The following is a 17,240-nucleotide window of genomic DNA, read 5'->3' as shown; positions in this document are numbered from 1 at the left end:
AAAAAAAGACAAGTTGTGTAATGGCATTTTTCATACAAGCTCTTTTTTTTTCTAAGATTTATTTATTTATTTGAAAGGAAGAGTTACAGAGAGGCAGAGGCAGAGAGGGAGAGGCATCTTCCCTCTGCTAGTTCTCTCCCCAGATGGCTACAATGGCCAGAGCTATGCCTATCAAAAGCCAGGAGCCAGGAGCTTCTTCCGGGTCTCTCCTTGGGACATCTTCTACTGCTTTCCCAGGCCATAGCAGAGAGTTGGTTCGAAAGTGAAGTATCTGGGACTCGAACTGGCGCCCATGTGGCTCTGCAGATGAGATGCTGGCTCTGCAGGCGGCGTCTTTACCAACTATGCCACAGCGCTGGCCCCCCATACAAGTTCTTATTTCAGTGTATTTGAGGCATGCAACAAGAAATGCTGCTGCTTCCCATCAGCCGCCAGGCAGAGCTGGATAGAATTCACACCGTCTTCTCGCTGTCAGGCTCACCACGGGAAGCTTCCGAGCCAGGGCTGCAAGTATAACAACTCCAGAAAGTTTCAGGAGCTTTGTATTTTCCCAGAGAATTTTTGTACATCAAATTGACACAAATTGACAAGTGCTTGGGGCCCCTGTCCCCTCACAGGTAACCTGGATGAAGCTCCTGGCTCTGACTTCAGCCTGTCCTAGACCTGGCTGTTGCAGCCATCTGGGGAGTGATCTAACAAATGAAGATCTCTTTCTGTCTCTCCTTCTCTCTCTTTTTTTTTTTTAAAGATTGATTTTATTTATTTGAAAGACAGAGTTACAGAGAGAGGTAGAGACAGAGAAAGAGGTCTTCCATTCACTGGTTCACTCCCCAGTTGGCCACAACGGCCGGACCTGCGCCAATCCCAATCCAGGAGCCAGGAGATTCTTCTGTGTCTCGTACATGGGTGCAGGGGCCCAAGGACTTGGGTCACCTTCTACTGCTTTCCCAGGCCATAGCAGAGATCTGGAGCAGAAGAGGAGCAGCTGGGACTAGAACCGGAGCCCATATGCACTGCCGGCACTTCAGGTACCACTGCACCACAGCGCCAGCCCCTGCCTCTACTTCTCTATCTGTAACTCTGCCTCTCAAATAAATAAATACATCTTTAACCCCCCCAAAAAAAAACAAAAACAAAAACAAAAACATATTCAGTTGGCAAAGGATTGTTCTGACTAGATGGATATGAAACAATCGATTTTTACCACTCTCTCCCCATAGTGAGGTTTAGGGTAGATATCAAGAGATCCAGCTTAATGCAGAGTAAGGTCCCACACGCAGGACATCATTTTCCTGGCTGAATAAACCAGGCATTGGGTCAGAGTGAAGTAGCAAAGGAGACAGTCTTAAGGTGGTAACCCAGGATACAAAACCCAGGTTGCTTTCCAGTGCCTGCTGTTGTCCTGAGTGTTATACTCAGATGGGGACTTAATGATTTGCATTTGTCTGTTTTTGTTTGTTTGTTTTTGGATCCACATCATTCCTGGACCCCACTTCCAACTTCCAACTTCAATCTGCCACCACTGGGTGGATGTTTATTCCTTCTCTAAGACCATCTGAAATCTGGCTTCCCTAGGCAGCCTTGCTGAGTTCCTCCCTTGTCTGTGTCCCCACCCCATGCTGGACAGGCCTCTTCTGTATGTGTGCCTGTTTGACCACAGCTCAGTGAGGACACAGAATGAGTCTGTCCTGCTCCATAGGCTGTCTCCACAGCCCAGAACAGCGCCTGCTTGGCATGGAGAGGCAACCCAACGAATCAACAAATAAGAGAGGGGAAATTATTATAAAAGGCATTTGAAAGTATAAAATAAAAAATGAAGGCAAAGTCACAAAACTCAGAATTTCCGGGATATTTGTGTTCTTCAAGAGCACATTACAACTGTAGCATAATTGCCTGATTGTAAATAAAATGAGCCTGACTGTTGGAGAGAAGGTGAGATTAGACTGCAGCAGCCCAAGCCACTGGTGAAAAAGCTGCAGGAAGAGCCTAGAGGGAATCTGGCTTGGATTAGGGGAGAAAAAAGAAAGGGGAAACACGTTTCCTCTCTCCCCAATCATCCTGCAAAAACGACGTCCTGTAACAAGCTGACAGAGAGCAGGTGCCATTTGAACATACATAACAGCTGTGCCAGCTCGTGTCTGCACCCAGCAACTGGCCAGGTGGAAACTCCTGAGTCTGGTGGGGGAGAATAGACAGAGAGCTGGGTGCTCATGGCTGTGGGAGGCTTGTGTGCTGGGACTGTGAAAATACTGAGGCTGCATGGGAGGACTCAGGGTGTGGCTGGGACTTTGGGCAGTCACTATGGGAGGCTCCATGCACTCAGGGCTCCCTGGTTACCTGGTGAGGGACATTGCTGGGGAATCTGAGCTTACATTGAGGACTGCACAGAACCTTTCTGTAGTCCTTGTGACAAAGCAGACAAATAATATACTCACTGGGACTAGTGCCCAGGCACTGGTCTCCTTCAAGGAGAGGAGCTCAACTGGGTAGAAGAAATCTCCCCTCTGATTAAAAAAAAAAAAGGAGTTTTACCATGCCAAACCTGGATGTGTCACTTCAGACATGCCCTTCATCCTGAAGCACTGAACAGAGCTCCCTGGCCACGCCCCACCACACTTCTCCAGGTATTCCCTGAAAGCAAACACTCCACTAATCCAATCATACATAGTCCAAAAATAAAAGCTGCCACAGCAAAAAAATCAAAGAAGAAACTGACAAGTATCCCCACAAACGCCAAATAACAAATGCATCAATCCAAGAAACAAGAACAAGGAAGACAACATGACACTCTCAAAAGCACACAATACCTCAATACTAGATTGTGAAGATGATGAGATTGAAGAAATGCCAGAAATGGCATTCAAAAATTGATCATAGGATTACTTAGAAGTAATCAGAGGCAACTGCATGAACTAATAAAATCCATACATGACAGGAAAGAAAATTTCTCCCACGAAGTTGAGATCTTAAAAAGAAATCAAAACAAAATCTTAGAAATGAAGAATTCAATAGAACAAATAAAAAATACAGTGGAGAGCCTTAACAACAGAATCAGTGAAGAAGAAGAAAGAATATCTGACTTAGGAGACAAAGCACAGGAAATTATACAGTCAGATCAAACAAAACAAGAAAAAATTAGAAAATTAAAAAACACTCTTGGGAATCTATAGGATACTATCAAATGACCCAAAATACAAGTTCTAGGAAATCTTGAAGGCATGGAAAGAGAAAAAGGATTTGAAAGCCTTTTTAGTGAAATAATAACAGAAAATTTCCCCAATTAGGAGAAAGAAAGGGGCATCCAAGTACAGGAAACAAGTACAGGAAACACATAGAACTCCTAATAGACATGACCAGAAAAGATCTTCACCATGACAAATTGTAATCAAACTCTTCACAGTAAAACATGAAGAAAAGATTCTAAAATGTGCACAAGAGAAATGCCAGATTACTTTCAGAGGATCTCCAATTAGACTCACAGTATACTTCTCATCAGAAACCCTATAGGGTAGGAGAGAATGGAGAGATATAGTCCAAGTCTTAAGAGAAAAAAAAAAACTGTCAACCCAGTATACTGTACCTTGCAAGTCTCTCATTTATGAAAGAAGGTGAAATAAAGAACTTCCATAACAAACATAAACTGAAAGATTTGTCACCATCTGTCCAGCCCTGCAGAAGATGCTTAAGGATGGTTTGCACAGAGAAACACAGAAACATGGTCATCACTATGGAAGAAGATAAAGGAAGGAAAGCTCCCAGTAAAAGTACAAAGGAAATACAAAATAAAAAAAGGAATATTTATGGAAAAATTGCAGGGCAAAGTCATTACTTATCAATAGTCACCTTGAATGTAAATGGCCTTAACTCTCCCATTAAAAGATAGACTGGCTGAATGGCTTAAAAAACAAAACCCATCAATTTGCTGCCTACAAGAAACACATATCACCAACAAAGATGCGTGCACACTGAAAGTGAAAGGATGGACAAAGATGCTCCATGCTAACAGAAACCAAAAATGAGCTGGTGTAGCCATCCTATTATCAGACAAAATAGACTTTTACACAAAACCTGTTAAAGGAGACAAAGAAGGACACTTTGTAATGATTAAGGGATCAATTCAACAGGAAGATGTGACTATTATAAAAGTATATGCACCTAATTACAGGGCACCTGGCTATTTAAAAGAAGCGTTATGGGATCTAAAGGGAGACATAGACTCAAATACAAGAGTAATGAGGGATTTCAATGCCCCACATGGACAGATCAGACAGAAAATCACCAAGGAAATAGCAGCGTTAATCAACACTATAGACCAAATGCACCTAACAGATATCTACAGAATTTTTCATCCTACAGTTGCAGAATACACATTCTTCTCACCTGTGTATGGAAACTTCTCTAAGATTGTCCACATACTAGGCTACAAAACAAGTCTCAGCAAATTCAAAAAAATTGAAATCATATCATGCATCTTCTCAGACCACAATGCAATGAAGCTGGAAATCAGCAACTCAGGAATCTCTAGAACATATGCAAATACAAGGAGACTGAACAACATGCTTTTGAATGAACAGTGGTCATAGAAAAAGTCAAAATAGAAATAAAAGAATTTCTGGGAACAAATGAAGATGACAACACAACGTATCATAATGTATGGGATACAGCAAAAGCAGTGTTAAGAGGAAAGTTTATAGTAATTAGTCCCTACATCAAGAAATTGAAAAGGCACCAAATAAATGAGCTATCAATGCATCTCAAGGATCTAGAAAAACAACAGCAAACAAAACCTAAAACTAATAGGAGAAAGAAATAATTAAAATTAGAGAAGAAATCAGCAGAACTGAAACAAAAAAATACAAAAGATCAGCAAAATGAGGAACTGTTTTAAAATAAATAAATAAATAAATGAAACTAACACACCATTGGCCCAACTAACCAAAAAAAAAGGAGAGAGAAGACCCAAATCAATAAAATCAGAGATGAAAAAGGAAATGTAACAACAGACACCACAGAAATAAAAAGAATCATCAGAAATTACTACAAAGAGATGTATGCCAAAAAACTGGGAAACCTGGAAGAAATGGATAGATTCCTGAACACATACACTGTACGTAAATTGAGCCATGAAAACACTGAAAGCCAAAACAGACCAATTACTAAGATGGAAACTGAATCAGTAATAAAGACCCTCCCAACAAAGAAGAGCCCAGGACCTGATGGCTTCACTGCCAAATTCTACCAGACATTTAAAGAAGAATTAACTCCACTTCAAGTTATTCAAAACAATTGAAAGGAAGGGAATCCTCCCAAATTCTTTCTATGAAGCCAGCATCACCTTAGTTCCTAAACTTGAGAAAGATACAACAGAGAAAGAGAACTACAGACCAATTTCCCTGATGAACATAAATACAAAAATCCTCAACAAAATTCTGGCCAATTGAATCCAACAACACATCAGAAAGATCGTTTACCCAGAACAAGTGGGATAGTGGGATTTATCCCTGGTATGCAAGGTGATTCAACATTCACAAACTGATCATTGTGATATATCACATTAACAAACTGAAGAATAAAAACCATATGATTATCTCAATAGCTGCTAAGGAAGCATTTGATAAAATACAACACCCTTTCATGATAAAACTCTAAGCAAACTTGGTATAGAAGGAACATTCCTCAACACAATCAAGGCAATTTATGTCAAACCCACAGCCAGCATCCTATTGAATGGGGAAAAGGTGGAAGCATTCCCACTGAGATCTGGAACTAGACAAGGATGCCCACTCTTGCCTGGAAGTTTTAGCCAGAGCCAAAGCCATTAGACAAGAAAAGGAAATCAAAGGGATTCAAATTGAGAATGAGGAAGTCAAACTATCCCTATTTGCAGATGACATGATTCTATATATAGGGGATACAAAAGACTCCACCAATAGAATATTGAAACTCATAGAAGAGTTTGGTAAAGTAGCAGGATATAAAATCAGTACACAAAAATCAACAGCATTTGTATACACAGACAATGCCAAGGTTGAAAAAGAACTAAGGTCAATCCCATTCACAATGGCTACAAAAAATCCAAATACCTTGGGATAAATTTAACCAAGGATGTCAAAGATCTCTATTATGGGAATTACAAAACATTAAAGAAAGAAATAGAAAAAGATACCAAAAAATGGAAATATCTTCTATGTTCATGGATTAGAAGAATCAATATCATCAAAATTTCCATTCTTCCAAAATTAATCTACAGATTCAATGCGATACCAATCAAAATATCAGACATTCTTTTCAGATCTAGCTAAAATGATGCTAAAATTCATATGGAGGCACAGGAGACCTCAAATAGCTAAAGCAATCCTATACAACAAAAACAAAGCTTAAGGCATCCCCAATACAAGATTTCAAGCCATACTACAAGGCAGTTATAATCAAAATAGCCTGGAACTGGTACAAAAAGAGATGGCTAGACCAATGGAACAGAATATAAACACCAGAAATCAATCAAAGCATCTACAACTAACTTATATTTGACCAAGGAGCTAAACACAATCCCTGGAGCAAGGACAGTCTCTTCAACAAATGGTGCTGGGAAAACTGGATTTCCACATGTTGAAGTATGCAGCAAGACCCTTACTTTATACCTTACATGAAAATCCATTCAAAATGGATTGAAGACCTAAATCTATAACCAGATACCATCAAATTACTAGAGAACATTGGGGAAACCCTGCAAGACAGTGGCACTGGCAAAGAGTTCTTGGAAAAGACCTCAGAGGCACAAGCAATCAAAGCCAAAATCACCAAATGGATCACATCAAGTTGAGAAGCTTCTGTATTCCAAAAAAAAAAAAAAAAAAAAAAACTCAGAAAAGTGAAGAGGCAATGGACAGAATGGGAGAAATTATTTGCAAATGATACAACTGATAAAGGATTAACAACCAGAATATATAAAGAGATCAAGAAACTGCACAACAACAAAACAATCTAGTTAAAAAATGGGCCAAGGACTTAAACAGATATTTTTCAAAATAGGAAATCCAAATGGCCAACAGATACATGAAAAAATGCTCAGGATCACTAGCCATCAGGGAAATGCAAATCAAAACCACACTGAGGTTTCACTTTGCTCTGGTTAGAATGGCTTTCATACAGAAATCAACAAACAACAAATGGTGGCAAGGATGTGGGGGAAAAAGCTGCCCTAATCCACTGTTGGTAGGAATTTAAACTGGTAAAACCACTATAGAAATCAGTTTGGAGATACTTCAGAAATCTGAATATATACCTACTATATATCTAGTCATCCTACTCCTGGAAATTTACCCAAGGGAAATTAAATCAGCAAACAAAAGAGGTATCTGCACCCCCATGTTTATTGCAGCTCAATTCACAATAGCTAAGACATGGAGTCAACCTAAATGCTTGTTGACTAAAGACTGGATAAAGAAATTATAGGATATGTACTCTATGGAATACTACACAGTGGTTAAAAAAATGAAATCTGATCATTTACAACAAAATGGTTGAATCTGGAGAACATCATACTTAGTGAAATAAGCCAGTCACAAAGGGACAAATACTATATGTTCTCCCAGATCTATGATTACTAATAGGGCACCTAAAAGGAAATTTGTAGAATTGAAATTAACACTTTGAGAAACAATGATTTGAACATCACTTGTCTTGACTGTTGAGGAACAGTTTTGTTGTTGTTGTTGTTTTCTTAATGGAGAATGGGACTGGGAATGGGAGAAGGAGGAGGAGGTGGGGTGGGAGTAGAGGTGGGAGGGCAGCACACTTCTAGGGAAGTGTGCCAGTGTGTTTGTGCAGTTGGATGAGAGTGCATCATGTGGATACACCATTGTTACACCACCTTGTGTGAGAAACAGTTCATGAAGCCTTTCTCCAGGTGGGCTCACCCAGTTTCTCAGGTGAAAAGCCCTGGGATTCACTAATGAACTCTGGCCTTTCAATATGGAACTACAGTCTCTAACTTGCAAGGAATTAGTGACTTGCCCTCAGTTCACACTCTATAGGATAAAGCTTGTCACTATATTCCTAAATTTGTACTTATAGAATTTGTACTCATTAAACAAATGGAAAAAAAGACACCATACTGGAGTGCCTGGGTTGGGTCTACACTCAAACACAGCTCCTGACTCCAGCTTCCTGCTAATGTTCCCCTGCAAGGCAGTGGATGATAGCTCAAGTCCTTGGGTCCCTGTCACCCACATGTGTTGCTCCCCCTCTTCGTGGAGGAACGACACTAAACCCTACCTAGGTTTCCTGTCCGAGTCACGGCACCATTATGTCGCTCCCCCTCTTCATGGAGGAATGACACTAAACCCTGCGCTGTTCTTTTGTCTGCTCGGCCCTCCCCGGGTTTGCTGCCGGTTCTTCCCGGGTTGGCTACCGTCCCTTCCACCTCCGTGGAAGGGCGGTTCCCCCTGCCACTTTCCCCACTTCCGCGGGGGAGCGGCACACCGTCGGCCGGCTCTCTGGGGGCTGCACAGGTGTTCCCCTTAGATGTTCCTCCTTGCATGTTGTCTCTCTCCTCCTTTATAGTCCTCTTCCACCAATCCCAACTCTGCTACCCACACGCCAAGTACGCTGCTCTTCTCCAATCAGGAGCAGGATCAGCTCCTGCAGGTTATTGGTTGAACTGGAGGCAGCTGTGTAGAAGCTATTTACTCCTCTCCCAGCGCCATATTGTGGGAGAGCAGATGCATAGAATAAGTCTTAATTCGAGTAACTTAGTCTAGTCCGAGTTGCTCCCCACACACATGGAAAGCCCAGATTGAGCTCCCAGCTCCTGGGTTGGCCTGGCCCAACCCAGACTATTGCAGGCATCTGGGGAGTGAACCAGTGGGTATAAGATTTCACTCCATCTGTCTCTCTGTGTCTCTCTGTGCGTCTCTTCTGCATTTTAAAATAATATGAAATTAAATTAAAAATACAAATAAAATAAGCTAAGCATAACTATGGCAAGAAATTGAGCTAAGTTTTAGAGTCAGTATTGCTAATTTAAATTTTTCCCTCATTTATTTTCCTATTTTCTTTTCCTTTAAACTTTTTTTAAAACACACAATAAATAAGAATATGTTATCCTTGTCTAGTTTTGAGATATTTCAATAAGTCTCCTTGACTACCCCAAAACCCAATGTTCTCTCCTTTTCCTCATGGACAACCACCATTATTAGTTTGAGTAGTTTTTTCTAATCATGTTTTGATTCATTAATATGTCATGTATGTACTCAATAATGCTATTCATTTTCTTTTTTAAAAAGATTTATTTATTCATTTATTTATTTATTTATTTGAAAGTCAGAGTTACACAGAGAGAGGAGAAGCAGAGAGAGGGAGTGAGGTCCTCCATCCAATGGTCCACTCCCTAGGTGGCCACAACGGCCGGAGCTGCACCTATACGAAGTCAGGAGCCAGGAGCTTCCTCCGGGTCCCCCACATGGGTGCAGGGGCCCAAGGACTCGGGCTATCCTCCACTGCTTTCCCAGGCCACAGCAGAGAGCTGGGTTGGAAGTGGAGCAGCCGGGTCACAAACCGGTGCCCATATGGGATGCCAGCACTTCAGGCCAGGGTGTTAACCCACTGCGCCACAGCATCAGCATCAATGCTGTTCATTTTTTACAGGCATTCAGGGAAATTTCCAAAAGTTTGTGGAAAATAAAATTAAAAGATAAATTTAGAGGGAAATGTTGATGTTCTAATTTGATCAATACATATTGTGCACCTTTGTTGAAATGTACTACATTGCACGGATATGTGCAACTGTCAAATGTTAATCAAAAAGTTTTTTAAAATGTTTAAAATGGACATGCTAACTAATCTGATCTGATCATCAAAAAACATGTATCAAATTATTATTGTACCTCATAAATTTATGTATACTATTAAGTCTTAAAATAGATATGTATTTGGTGCAAGTATTTATAAAATCCATGTGTATTTATTTCATAATATGCATTTCTATGAACTTTTTGAAAGTTCCTCATATATGCCTATAGAAAATATTATGATTTAAGGTCTTTTGTAATACAAAATATGTACATTTTTGTATATGTTGTATGACTTTTTTATCACTTTTCTCTGCCTTGCTGTTTTCCTTAATGACCTGTGTATCATGGTGAACACTTCTAGGGAAGTGTGCCAGTGTGTTTGTGCAGTTGGATGAGAGTGCATCATGTGGATATACCATTGTTACACCACCTTGTGTGAGAAACAGTTCATGAAGCCTTTCTCCAGGTGGGCTCACCCAGTTTCTCAGGTGAAAAGCCCTGGGATTCACTAATGAACTCTGGCCTTTCAATATGGAACTACAGTCTCTAACTTGCAAGGAATTAGTGACTTGCTCTCAGTTCACACTCTATAGGATAAAGCTTGTCTTTAACAGTCTGTTTCCTGGGAATTTTGTTTAAAAGATGTACTTACTTATTTATTTGAAAGGTGGAAAGAGAGAGAGAGAGAGAGAGATCTTCCATCCACTGGTTCACTCCCCAAATGGTTGCAACGGCTGGGGCTGGGCTTATTTGAAGCCAAGAGCTTCTTCCAGGGCTCCCACGTGGATGCAGGGACTCAAGCACTTGTGCCATCTTCTACTGCTTTCCCAGGCACATTAGCAGGGAGCTGGAGTGGAAGTGGAGCATCTGGATCTCAAACTGGCACCCATAAGGGATGCTGGTGTTGCAGGCAGAGGTTTAACCTTCTACACCACAGTGCCAGCCCCTTTTTTTCTGGGAAATTATGGATAAGTGTTTTTTTGTTTGTTTTTTCAAAGCAAGCAGGGAGACCTGAGTAGTGAGCCTACTGAGCCGTTTGGATTCCAGGTGTTTCCACACTTGTGTGTGCTTGCCCACCAGCAGCCTGATTCCGGATGCATTCTTCTCCTATTAATTGATGCGATGACTTAAGATAGGTTGTATTATTTTAAATTACTTAAATGTGCAAAGATATTCAGAATTTTATTTTATTTTTTTGTTTGAGATGTAGAAAGACAGAGACAGAGAAGAGCTCACATAATCTCCTCAAATGCTTCCAACATCCAAGAATGTGTTATACTGAAGACAGAAGCTTGGAACTCCATCCAGGTCTCCCACATGGGTGGCAGGTATCCAAATACTTGAACTGTCACCACTGCCTCCCAGAATGCACATTAACAGGAAGCTGGAGCCAGGAACCAGAGGAGAGCATCAAATCAGGTACTCTCACATAGGAAGCAAGTGTTTCACTTGCTGTCACCTGCTTTCACCTGCTGTCACCACTAGGCTAAATATGCACCCTACTATTTTTAATAGTTTGCCACTTTCACTTCCTCCTACTTGGTTTTTCTGCCCGTCTGCCTTACTGATTTGCAAAGGAGCAGTGAAACACCATAGGCACTTTCAGGGATTATTATCACATATTGTTGTTGTTATTATTACTGTGCATTTTGGGAATTGCCCATAAATGGATCATCTAAGGTCCTTTCTACTTCCTGTTTTGAAGTGATTTCCCAAACTGCTGCACTTCCTGAGCTTCCAGGAACCTCACTAGAACGGCTAGTCCTGAAATTTCCTTAGTGTCTCTCATTCTCTGGTCCGCGAGTGAGATATAACAGCCTGCAGGGCACCTGTGACTTCTTGTTCAGCAGGTTCGTTATGATGTTATCAATTGGATTGAGGTGAACTGTCACACTGGCCTGTGGGAAGTGAAGGCAGCTGTTTGTTTACCTACTGCTTCCCAGCTCCACATCCGCCCTTCTGTATGCCATCCCACGATGCAGGAGTGAAGACCACAGAGGCAGTTCACCTATTCCCAACTGACAACTGCAGGGTTCTCCCAACTGAAAGCAGCAGAAGGAGCTGGGAAGGCAGAAGGCAGAAGCTCCTTTGTTGTTCCTTCCTGTTCCTGTGGGCGCAGCTCTGGAGCAGTAGCAGTTGGCTCCATCCTGCGGGTTCTTCTGGTGCTATCAATGCCAACGTTATGTATACCTCGAAGTGTACCTTCAGAGGTAGCTGCAGCATCTGGGAGACTCCCAATTCCTTAAGGCATGATCACTAGCTCCCTAGGTGGTGACTCTGAACCCCTAAGCTTCCATGATCCCAACTCCAGTGTTGTGATGTGGTGGATTAAGCCACCACCTGTGATGCCAGAATCCCAAATGAGCACTGGTAGCAGAGGTCAGTGGAATGGTGCAGTGGTCATAAAGACAGCATGGCTGAGAACTTGGACCTTTGAGGAATGCCTATTCATGCTATCCTGCCAGGTAATAATACAGGGTAAATGAGATGAGGGCAAGAGAAACATGGAGTGGTTGATAAAGGAAGCCAGAAATATCAGTTACAACTCCAGGACCCTTTATGGAATAGAGAACCACAGCAGCTTTGCATATTCTCTTGTTACCCACATGTGTTAATTTATAAGGAGGTAATTCTTAAATATTATGAGGAGAAGATATTGTGGCTCAGTGGTTAAGCTGCCACTTGGGACACCTGCATCCCTTACTGGAGTGCCCAGGTTCAAGTCCTTGCTCCACTCCTGATTTCAGCTCCCTGCTAATGCATGCACTGGAAAGTAGTAGATAATGGCCTAATTACTTGGGTTTCTGCTACTTATGGAGGAGGCCAAATGGAGTTCCTGTCTGCTGGCTTTGGTTTGGCCCAGTCCTAGCTGTTGTAGGCATTTGGAGAGTGAACCAAAGGATGGGGGAGTCTCTCTCTGCCCCCACAGTGAATTAAACTAAGTAAAACTTTAAAAATGTTCATGGACCAGAATTAAAAGATAAGTTATTTAAGTGTGAAACAGTTTGAAATCCATGCATATGAGGGACCTTCAGAAATTTCATGGAAAATACAGGTGATGAAAAAAAACTGTGTTGAATTCAAAATTTTTTGCATCAAAATAAACTTATCTTGTAACTCAGCTTTTCCATGAAGTGCTCTCATATATAACAACTTCTCTGTACTTGTTTCTTCTCCTCAGTTTCATATATAGGTTATGTTTACGATTTAGTCTTCATGTCACAAACTATTCAGTGGGATTATCAGTGAGTTTAAGCAGAAATCCGTAAGTCTGAAGATGAATATTATGACTGTTGGTACTATGTGTCTTATCTGGGGGAAGGACAAGAACTTCTGTCATATGAAAGAATAGCTGGATCTTGGTCAGTAGAAATACAAAGTTGTTTTGTCATTGTAAGCAAGTTCAAATAAATGTGAAGAGTGCATATTAAAATGAGTACTTAAAGAGGTGGACTGTGCCTTTATGAATTTATTACCTCTTAGCTCCAAAGTCACCCTTCAATAGTGCTCCACAATAATAGACTGGACTCTTTAAGCTTTTCTCCTTGATGGTGACCACAATGGTAGTTTTTGTTTGTTAGTAGGAAGGATGTCATGCTGAACTCACAAGGTTGATCCAATCCCAATTGTCCCAATCGTCCAATCCCAATCGTCCCCAAAATCCCAATCATCACCCAATCCGGTGACAATTTTCAAGGATTAGAATTTATTCAAGGGGGCAGGTTCTTTTCTAGTCCAATGACAAGTCAAGTGAAACAATGATAGTTCCTCAATTAATTGTTTTAGTGTCATGCACACAAAAGAAACATGAAAACATAGGTAAAAACAGGTTAAAGAAAATCACCAAAGCACAGAGTGTCAGGAACCAAACAAATGCTCTGCTGTCTGCAGAAGAAATGGTGCAGTTGGTCCAGGAGACCAATCCCTTTAAGAGGATATTCCAACGGGTCTGGATTGCTATCAAGTCCTCAGTCACAGACTTATTCACGCTGGCAGAGCCTCCAGCAGCCAATGCCGATTCAGCGAGAATGCTTGCAGAGTAGGGCCACTCTGAGATGTCTATCAGATGGTAATCTGAGGCCTTGGTATGTAGAGTCTCAAGAGGTGTACAATCCCAGCTCCCAGATGTCAACTTTGGAGTGAGATGTCCAGCCCGTTCACCATCCCATTGTCACACTAACTCTCAGTCATCAATGCTGAGTGAGCTTAGTGGGGTCAGCCAGCCACTAAGCACAGTTCCAGAGTGGGTTACAAGGAAAAGCTCAAAAGGGAGTTTGTGCTGTCAAAGCATGTTGACATGCATCGTAACTAAAATGCCAATTTGCTTAGACTCACAGGAATCATAACACAGGAAAATACACATCATAACAGAGTGCCGAAGGAGGGTGGCTTCTCTTAGGGCTCCAGCTGCTGGGTGGTGGTCAGCCAGGAGGCTTGACAACACCTGGCAGTGTTCCACATGCCAAGAGCCCACGAACCCCATGAGGACTGCACAGGCCCCACCCACGCTGCTGCAGACCTCCCCTGGGCCCTCTCACAGGGACCTTACGAGGGACCATCAAAAAGTTCATGGAAGGGGCCGGTGCTGTGGCGCAGTGGGCTAACCGCCCTGGCCCGAAGTGCCGGCATCCCATATGGGTTGTCAGTTCAAGACCCAGCTGCTCCACTTCTGAACCAACTTAATGCTATGGCCTGGAAAAGCAGTAGAAGATGGCCCAAGTCCTTGGGCCCCTGCACCCACATGGGAGACCCAGAAGAAGCTCCTGGCTCCTGGCTTCAGATTGGCACAGGTCCGGCCGTTGTAGCCAACTGGGGAGTGAACCAGTGGATGGAAGACCTCTCTCTCTCTCTCTCTCTCTCTCTCTCTCTCTCTCTCCTTCTCTTCTTTCTGTGTAATTCTGACTTTCAAATAAATAAATAAATCTTGAAAGTAAAAAAAAAGTTCATGGAAAATGTAATTAAAAGATAAGTTTATTTTGTCACAAAAGTTTTTATAAAATCCATGCACAATTTTCATAATACCCGTCTTCCATTAACTTTTTGAAGACCCCTCGTGCGTGCGACAGGCTCTGTCTGCTTGCCCACCAATCAGGGGACACAGAATCATTGAATTCTTAAACAATCCCTCACATGACCTATGCTTTTTTTAAAAAATAAATCAATTTAGTAGACTGTATTTTTTCTTTTTTTAAAGATTTATTTATTTTAAAGACAGCGTGACACACACACATACACACACTTACACACACACACAGAAGAATCTTTTATTTGCTGATTCACTCCCCAGATGGCTGCAATTGCCAGGGCTGGGCCAAGCTGAAGCCAGGAGCCTCATCCAGGTCTCCCTCAGGAGTGCAAGAGCTCAAACACTTGAGCCACCTTCCGTTGATTTTTCCAAGCCATTAGCAGGGAGCTGGTTCAGAAGTGGAGCAGCCATGACTCAAACCAGTGCCCGTATGGGATGCCAGCATTACAGACAGAGGCCTTATCTGCTATGCCACAATGCCGGCCCCGGTCTATCCTATTATTAACAACCTGCCTTTGTTGGTACCTTTGCCACAACCAATGAATCAATGTTGTCACGTTGCTATTAATTAAATCCATATTTTACATTAGAGTTTACTCTGTGTTGTGCATTATATTTCTATATAATAACATATATCCACCATTGCAGTATCGTGAAGAATTTTTTTACTGCCTTAAAAATCCCCTATGCTTCACCTATTCATCCCTCCTCTCTTCCCCTGCACTGCTAAGCTTTTTGCTATCACTATAGTTTTTCCTTTTCCAGAACATCCTATGGTTGATTTGGTGTGGTTATAGCGGTTTCTGTCACTTAGCAATATTCATGCAAGCTCTTCCATGTCTTTGTGGCATATGGCAGCTCTTCTTTTCCCTAATGCTGAATATTATCGCATTGTCTGGTTGTATCACAGTTTGTTTATCCATTCACCTATTGAAGGGCATCTTGCTCCCAAGTCTTGGCAATTATTACTAAAGCTGCACTAAATAGCCATGTGCATGTTTTTTAAGGACATAAATTTTCAAACACCAAGAAACACATCCTGTGGTAAGAGTATGTTTAGGTTTGTAAGAAATTGCCAAACTGACTTCCAAAGTGTCTGTACCATTTTGTATTCTCTCTGGTAATGAATGACAGCTTCTGGTGTTCCACGCCTTATGAGGATTTGGCATTGCCAGTATTTTGGATTTTAAGCATTCTACTAGGTTTATGATGATATTTCATTGTTTTAATTTGCAGCTCCTTGGCAACATACAGTGTTGGTCATCTTTTCATAAGTTTACTTTCCATCTACATATCTCCTTTAGTGAGGTGGCTGTTCAGGATGTCTTTTGCCCATTTTTGACTTGTACTGGTTTTTTGTTTGTTTGTTTTGGTGTTTGTTTACTGGCGTGTTTTAAGATTTCTTGGTATGATTTGGATGATAGCCATTTATCAGATAACTGTTTTGCAAAGATTATCTCCAAGTCAGTGGTTTATCTTTTCTCTGAACCCTGTCTTTCAGATGGCAAAAGATTTTAATCTTAATGAGGTCTAACCAATTTTTTCTTCCATAGATTGAGGTTTTGGTGTGTATCTACAAAGTTATCGCCAAATTCAAGGTCACTGAGATTTCCTCCTGTGTTTTCCATAAGAATCTTAGAAGAAGAAGGAAAAGGGAATCATAGGCTGGTGCTGTGGCGTAGCAGGTAAAGCCGCCACCTGCAGTGCCAGCATCCCATACAGGCGCCGGTTTGAGTCCCTGCTGCTCCACTTCTGATCCAGCTCTCTGCTATGGCCTGGGAAAGCAATAAAAGATGGCCCAAGTCCTTGGGCCCCTGCACCCACTTGGGAGACCCAGAAGAAGCTCCTGGCTCCTGGCTTCGGATCAGCGCAATTCCAGCTGTTGTGGCCATTTGGGGAGTGAACTAAGAGATGGAAGACCTCTCTCTTTCTCTCTCTCTGCCTCTCTGTAACTCTGCCTATCAAATAAATAAATCTTTAAAAAAATTCTTAGAAGAAAATTCAAGAGGAGATCTAAAATCTGGGTGATCTTGGGTGATAAGTTAATTTGGGTGAAAGTTATAATATTTGTGTCTGCATTCATTTTTTTGTATGTGGTTGACCAGTTGTACCAGCATTTTATATTGCTATCTGTTGATATACAAAGATAAGTTGACTGTATTTGTGTGAGTATGTGTGTGGGCTCTATATTCTGTGCTATTGATCTCTTTGTATATACTTTCACCAATACTGCACTACCTTGGTTACTGTAGCCTGTAGTAGATCTTTTTTTAAAAAAAATGCTTTATTTGACAGAGAGAAAGGGAGAGACAGAAGAGAGAGACATCTTCCATTCATTGGTTCACTCCCCAGATGGCTGCAATGGCCAGGACTGACAGGACTGAGCCAGGCCAAAGCCAGGGAGCTAGGAGACAGGAGCT

At 41.6% G+C, this 17,240-nt stretch overlaps 1 long non-coding RNA gene across 1 annotated transcript; it reads left to right on the top strand.

Annotated features, from left to right (window-relative positions):
* The first annotated feature begins 11,003 nt into the window (after positions 1 to 11,003).
* On the top strand, positions 11,004 to 16,980 carry LOC149124654 (uncharacterized). Its single transcript, XR_016213362.1, has 2 exons — positions 11,004 to 11,213; positions 16,374 to 16,980. It is a non-coding gene; the product is annotated as an uncharacterized LOC149124654 (long non-coding RNA).
* Positions 16,981 to 17,240: the final 260 nt, after the last annotated feature.

The sequence above is a fragment of the Oryctolagus cuniculus genome, chromosome 9 (genome assembly GCF_051225735.1).
Source record: "Oryctolagus cuniculus isolate XC-2025 breed Fujian yellow rabbit chromosome 9, ASM5122573v1, whole genome shotgun sequence".
Lineage (NCBI taxonomy): Eukaryota > Metazoa > Chordata > Mammalia > Lagomorpha > Leporidae > Oryctolagus > Oryctolagus cuniculus.
Note: the sequence above shows the minus strand (reverse complement) of the source record. Positions and strands in the feature narration are given on the sequence as shown.